This window comes from Pyrus communis, chromosome 12 (assembly GCF_041283825.1).
Source record: "Pyrus communis isolate YQ-2024b chromosome 12, ASM4128382v1, whole genome shotgun sequence".
NCBI lineage: Eukaryota > Viridiplantae > Streptophyta > Magnoliopsida > Rosales > Rosaceae > Pyrus > Pyrus communis.
In genome coordinates this window covers 12345592-12353025 of record NC_142576.1, presented here as the reverse complement: position 1 = coordinate 12353025, position 7434 = coordinate 12345592, and the positions used below count along the sequence as shown (strand labels likewise).

General features: G+C 35.9%; 1 long non-coding RNA gene across 1 annotated transcript; it reads right to left on the bottom strand.

Annotated features, from left to right (window-relative positions):
• Positions 1-755: 755 nt before the first annotated feature.
• LOC148692351 (uncharacterized) lies at positions 756-1060 on the bottom strand. The gene is made up of 2 exons (XR_015954486.1): positions 939-1060; positions 756-892 (listed from the first exon to the last, which is right to left on the bottom strand). It is a non-coding gene; the product is annotated as an uncharacterized LOC148692351 (long non-coding RNA).
• Positions 1061-7434: the final 6374 nt, after the last annotated feature.

Genomic DNA, 7434 nt, shown 5'->3' with positions numbered 1-7434 from the left:
CAAGATGAATAATTTTGAAGGCCCTATCGATTAGTTGGGGATGTTTGCGACTTTGTTATTGTAGTTGAGGCCGGTAGAGTAAGTGTTTTGAACTTTGGTTCTAAAGATATCCCATTTTCCAATTTTCATCTACGACCTAAATATCTTTGTACTAGTCCTTGTTGTGGCCTGGTCAGACAGTGATGTAGGTGGCCTACCTGGTGTTAGGTCGCGATTGAAATAAGTAATAAGGATTGGAGCCCTTGTGCATGGTATGAAGAATGCGAAATTCCTGAATACCCAGCTTTGGACCAATCGTTCAAGAGCTCAAAGCAGGTAAGAATGCAAAACGACATAGGAGTTAAATTGCAAAGAGTGACATCGTAGCATAATACTTGCTTCAAGAAAGGAGACAGTGGAAATTTCAATCCTAGGTCCATATACCAAGGGTGGATCCTGGTTCGTGGATGTTCAGAGTCGGTAAGCGTTGGAAAAGGATTTTGGACATTATGGTTGGACTTCCATTTTGCAATACAACTAGGGCTGGAAAAAAATCCCAAAAATCCCAAACCAAACCGAAAAAATCCCGATCCCAAACCAAAAAAATCCCAAACCAAAATTCCCGAAAATTTCGGTATGTCATCCCGAACCAAACCGAAATTTTCGGTATGGGATTCGGGATTACATCTCCATTTTTTCGGTATTCCCATACCGAATAGAAATAAATATTATATATATATTATTTTTTAATTATAAGAGAATTATTTTTTAATTAATGGTATTGGTAGCCACTAGTGTGATTAATCTTTGTCTCAACTAAATAACTAATGTTTGTTTGTTCAATTTGTTTGTTTCTATATTCCAGTTGTCTCAACTAATGTGATTAATCTTTGGATATTAGTTTCCTGCATACCTAGCCACTAGTGTGATTAATCTTTGGATATTAGTTTCCTGCATACCTAGCCACTAGTGTGATTAATATGTGGATATTAGTTTCCTGCATACCTAGGCAAATCAAGGAAACAAAGGAGCAAAGACCATTATGCATGCATGAACATATCAGTATACATATATTGTATATATATACACGGACAAGGTGGGTACATGGCATGCAATTAGTTGAGCTCAAATTTTTTTCTTTTGTTTTCGAGTACACAATATAGTTGTTCTTTCAGACATGGGCGCCGCCAAAATTTTCATTTAATTACAACTATGTGGAGGAGGAATCAAAGTTGGAATGTGGGGTGAGATGACATTAGCCCAAAAACTTTGTGCACAAATGGGTAGTGGGTAGATTGAAACTTAATTTTAGCCCAAAAACATAATATGTCAAATTTTAGCCCAAAAACATAATATGTCAAATTTTAGTCCAAAAGCCCAAAAACATTTCGGGATTCCCGAAAATTGTGATTCCCGAAAATTTGGTTTGGGATTGGTATTGAATTTGGGATTCCCAAAAATTTCGGTTTGGGAATCGGGACAAGGGTTTCGGTATGGGATCCCATACCGAACCACCCCTAAATACAACCGTAGAGGAGGTGTTGGTGGAGGCTAACAAAAACTTTTGCTTTCTCCTTGCTATGTACCCTTATAATTGAGGGTTCAAACTGATCATTGTAGTTTCCAGTAGAGGCAAAAAACTCATTTGAAGGGGCAGCAATTAGTTTTAGATTGAAAAAAACTAAAGAAATCAAGCAAGGCAGTGTGAAAACGGCGGAAATCTCAAACTTGGGTTGTAGAGAGAAAGTTTAATATCTTTGAAAAGATTTGGGGATTTTTGAAAAATTGAAAGAAAAGATTCGATGATATTTAAGAAAGGTACTTCAGAATCACCCAACCGTTAAATATAGATCGTCACATCTTGAGATCCGAAAATCCAACAACTGCATTTAATTTGAGAAGGCAATGAACAGAACTTCGTTTTCTGCGCACATGCTACTGTAACAGTCATCATCATTGCAATATTGAAGGCACAATCCACGAGGTAGTGCGCTCAAAATTACAGAACACCTCAATGTTCAAGAAGTTTGTAAAGAACGAAGCCAAGGTGCCACGTGTCTGAAGGAAGAAAACGGTAAGTATTCTAACTTACTTTGAAGGACATGGTCTTTGGGTAACCATCCATCCTCAAGGGCAATAAGTCCGTTTAGATACATAGTTAGGGGAAATTGTGGGACCACGATTTTTCTAGGGCTGGAATAGGGTGGATTAGAATATGCATACCTCAGAAGTCTAGTCATGGATTTAATAACCTTTGTTGCAAAGCTAACTAAATAAATCACCAATGCCACTATCATCATGTTCCAGAATCGGTGGGTGAAGTCGAACGACTTCGCTGGGATTAACCATGCTTGTTTTGCAAGATTCGGGAACCTAATCCAGCAAGGAATCAACATGTTTTCTATAGTTTAGAGTCCTTACAATCTAAGGATTGACGTGCACCCCAAGTACTCACACTCCTAAAAGGATGCAATATCTACAGCCTACATATCATTTGGATTCTTCTGGTTTAATAAGGATTCTATTATCCTAAACGATTTTCTCTTCGACTAGTATATATACACCCTTCTAAAGTTCATCTCTGGTAACGCAATCTCTGTACACTTATTCACTTGCCCACCACTTGAGTCTTAAATTACTTACTAACTTGACCATCGGAGAGCCTTTGACCGGATCACCCTCCACTGGTCTTTGGCTTGCTTACGACATTTTTTTTACAGGTAACTTGGATTTGTGCATCTCCACCTTCTACGGTGGTGCACGAATTTGGTTCTAACACCTATCTAACAAGGTCGAGGAACGACGAATGAGTGGTGACATTTCCTGGAAGTGCAGGTTTGGGGGGGAAACGCATGCCAATTATGGCAACCAGGTCGCGAACAACATTTATGTAAGTATTTCATTTTATGTTTTAAATTTAAATTTCATTACAATAATTAAAAAAAAAGGTTTAAATTATGTTCGATAATTTTAATTGGTTTCTCTTGTTTTATTTTATTTTATTTTTTTATTTGTAGACTTCTATGGCGTAGAAGAAGAACAATTACCTCACTAACCTTTCTTAGCAACAATCGAACGTGTCTATGGAGGAGTTGACACCTGATTCATAGGTGTTTTTACAGTTGTTGATGGATAACCTTAGAGGGTGTTGTTCTTCATCAAGCTCTCTTCCTTCGACCGAGATGTCTTCCAAACTGTATTAGGTGGAGATGGAACTAGTGTGCCAAAAAGAAGAAGCTAAGCGCCAAAAAGTAAAAGCGGCAGACCTGAGAGAATAAGCTGTTCATGAGTGAGAAGTTGTCACACGCGAGCGAGAAGAAGTGCACATGTACATTGCTGGGATAGCCCAAGCAATATTAGCTTATGGCATTTGCATTCTTGAGCCCCCGAGCGACCTTCAGGGGGCCACTCCCTCAGTCACCTCAGTAACCGCCCGAATAGTTTAGGTTAATTAGTTTTGAAATAATTTAAATAAATTTTTGCATAATTTATTTATTTATTAATTTTTGCATAATTGTTCGAACAATTTATTTTGAAAGTAATTTAAATAAATTTTAAATTAAAGTTATCATTAATTTAGCTTTTTAAATTCATATAATTGGAATTACATAAATGATTTATATTAAATATTGTTTTAATACCGAATATTCTTAAAAAGTATACCTGACGAATTATTTCGTCGAGCAGACTTTATATTATTTTTTTTATGTTTGGTTTTAAACAATTGTCTGGCGAACATTTCATCAGGTCACATTTTTAATAGTATTTACAAACATGTGGGGCAACACAACGTTGTTGTTAGGTAAAATATTTTCGTCAGGTAAAGGCGGTAAACACACCTTTACCCGATGACGTCTTTCATTGGGCAAACTCAGCTTTGACTGACAGCTAACTTTATTTCGTCAGGTAAGACTTCGAGCGACGGGTTTTGAGTAACCAACTTTTCCCTATAAACTTCCGTCAGCTAAAGTTTTAGTGATGTATTGTCTGGCAATGCCTTTTTTGTAGTGATGTATTGTCGATATAAACGGCCGCGATAATTTTACTAACCAAAATCAACTTGTAGAGGCTTGAAGTTTAAGGGTTCTCTTCTTTGCATACCAAGTCATGCGTCTAATTCTCTTCACTTTTGACTCTATCTTCTGTTTTAATATTGCTTGTATTACAAAATTACTATAAAATTAAAGCCTACTTAAGGCCTTCCATAGTAGGCCATAAAAAGTGAGTGTGATACCAATTTATTGCTCATGAGTCCAATCATGAGTTCAATATATCAAACTCATGAGTGTGGTACCAAGATATTGAACTCACACTAGTGTAGCAATAGTATTATAGAGATGAAACTCAAGATACCTGATCCTTATATATAGGTATCACACTCACCTAAACCACTGTGGAAGACTAAGATCTATATCTTAGTTGTTATGCGCCTAACACTAAGACCATCTACAATGTTAGGATAAAGCTTAAAATTTAAGCTTTAAACCCCACCAAAACATCTCTAACCATTGGTTCAAAATAAGTCTTGGGGAGAAAATAAATTTTTGGACTAGATTTCCCCCGTTCTTTCTAGACCTACCAAACCATTTGTAGCATGCGTGGGCTGCGCGACTGAAGCTCAAAGCACAGACCAACTAGCCACACTCATGCCATATGCCAGATATAACATGGCAGGGTCCATGTGGACAAAGTTTGTGTGCCACTAGATGTTGGATGTTGGATCATAATCCAACGACTAATAGGTCTACATAGTTAATTCAAGGATTGCTTGAAATATAAATAGGATTAGGATTTAGTTAATAGCTATAGCTTGTACCCCAAGTAAAGTTAATATATTCCGGATTTCCTTGGGGAATAAAGGCTCCTAATTCTATCCTATTTGGAATGAGATTTGGTGTATCAATTATCCTTGGACTGCAAGGAATCCTAATGACATTATTATGGGAAGATTCATTAAGGTTAAATCCATATAATTACAAGGTTAAGGTCCATGCTGACAATACACAGAAACTCATATGAACGTTCCATTAGTTCGAGTATAAAGGAGTGTTGAGTGTACAGAAGGCTGTGGTCAACTAACATATTATTTTGTAGGATTCCAATACGATTTCCCAAATGAGAAGTCCATGGTTGAGCATATTCCACAAGGTTCTGTCAAAGATGATTCATCTTTCCTACATGCCATGTTGATTTTGAGTACTTTATCAATTGAGCATAATTTATGGATTCTTTCAGGTTAGTATTTTTAGTTGTTTATGAAATATATAAAGTCTAACACTAGCAACAACTCTTTATGAGCTGATGGGGCTGGAAACCAACAATCATATTTCAAACTTTTTTTTACTTATAATCCAACGATTGTGATAAGATGAGATCAAATTTAACAGTAAAAAAAAGATTTGACGGTCCAAAATTAAATCCATTGGCTAAAATTTAAGCATTAACTATTGGAGGAGAAAAGCAATTTCTAGTTTTGGCTTAAAATTTTTTGGCTTAAATTTTTAAACTTTATCCTCAATCATTAGAGTTGTTCTAAAGGAATTAAATTTGTAGGATGTAGTCTACGTAGTTATGTCTGGCATTGATATATCAATAAACACCTGGTGGAGCAATTGCTAAGCAAGATGTTACGTCTTAAAACTGTTCTAATATATCTAATTGTTTGATCACTAGGATATGATTTTAAAAATCTTCTCTTGTGTGTGTGTGTGTGTGTGTGTGTGTGGGTGGGTGTTATATTGAGGCTAGTAATATGGACTCTTGTTTATTAATTCTTCTCAGTGCTGGAATCCATATGTATGCCGGCTTAATAATCGTACTTTTATATAAGTTAATTTTTTTTTAAATATTATAAAAAAAAATATAAACAAGATTTGAAATAACTCATTCTTGGTTTAATCAACGTATTATTAAAATCCCTTTCGACGTGACATGCTGCCTAAAATTATGCATGTAATTGTAATGAGCTTTCCTTCCGTGACCATCCAAAACGTCAGCAAACTAAGCTTGTTTATTACATATTGAGAATGGTCAACAAGCCATGGCTATAAACCGAATTAGATTCTCTCTGGATTCTCTAGTTTTCTTCATCAAAGATTGTGCGGCTACAATTGTTTTCTTTTTTAATATATTTCACGTAAAACGAAATTACTTTACTTTTAAAAATATAACAAGCATTTAATTGTAGTCGTACAATCTTTGATGATTGATCCCCTGGATCCCCAATGAGGAGATTCGGAGAGGATCTAATTCCCTTATAAACCACTATGGGATGGTCTAATGGTTAGGGACGAATTTCAGATCCATATTTCACACAACACGTTATGAATTCAATTCTTGATACTAGTGAATCACACGATGTTGCCCAAGAGGAGGCTGAAATGTCTATATAAGTTTTCCTAGCTCCCGAAAAAGTGAAAACTAAGGTGAAACCATCAACTGGTCTCCTTTTTAAAAAAAAAAAAAAAAACGAAAAAAAGAAGAAGAAAGAATAGAAAAAATAAAGCAAGCCATGGCTATAAATTTTATTTGGCAATATCAATGACTATCAAGATATCATTCTAATAGTGCTCCTCCTTTTGTGCTTTATCTTAATATGATACTCAAGTTCCACACATGCGTTCCCTTTTAAATAAATCAACATGTTCCTAAATTGTAACATGTTTTTTTCTTTGATACTTGTGTTCTTTAAGAACATCAGCGATATGAGCAAAACTTCATTAATTTAGAAGTTTCAGAATGCGAGGGACATAAAACTTGACTCCGACTACAATCAGCAATTAAGAAAGCGTTTTGAACAATATAAGACGCATCTCAAACCATTTAATAGAGCATGACATAAAACAAACATTGCTAATCTATCCCACGCCGTTCCATTACCTACAGTTTTCATGAAATATCGCCTCCATTAACACTCACTACATCTTGTTCAAATACTACGTGACTAACAACAAATTGATTGTTGGACAACATAACATGTTCAACTAACTTTTAAAGAAGATTATTATGAAAATAAATAAAACGTATTTTTAGAAGTGAGAAATTTCAATGGTACAATTACGTTGCACCCTTTTGAAAACAAATTCAAAATGTTAAAACCATCAATTTCTTCGCTATTTACCCTCTTAAACCTCATCAATTAATTGGTAATTCCTATGATTATTGACCGACCTTGTTGAGCCACGTGGAAAACATGACACGTGGAGTGAAATAAGGGCCGTAAGATACTTTGATGCACAACTAATTAGCTTATGCGTAGCCAAGTGGGCGACCTCGAGACTACGTAGAGACGCAAAGAAGATCCAAAGTAGCGTAAGCGCCAAACCTACCCATCTCTCTCAAACTCATCCGACAGCTATCCCTTCACTTCAGCCACCACGCCCAATCGCAACCGTCCAATCTCTAATCGCTCTTTCACATTAGTTTATGAGCCTTGTCCCCTCGTCTAAGCGTTGT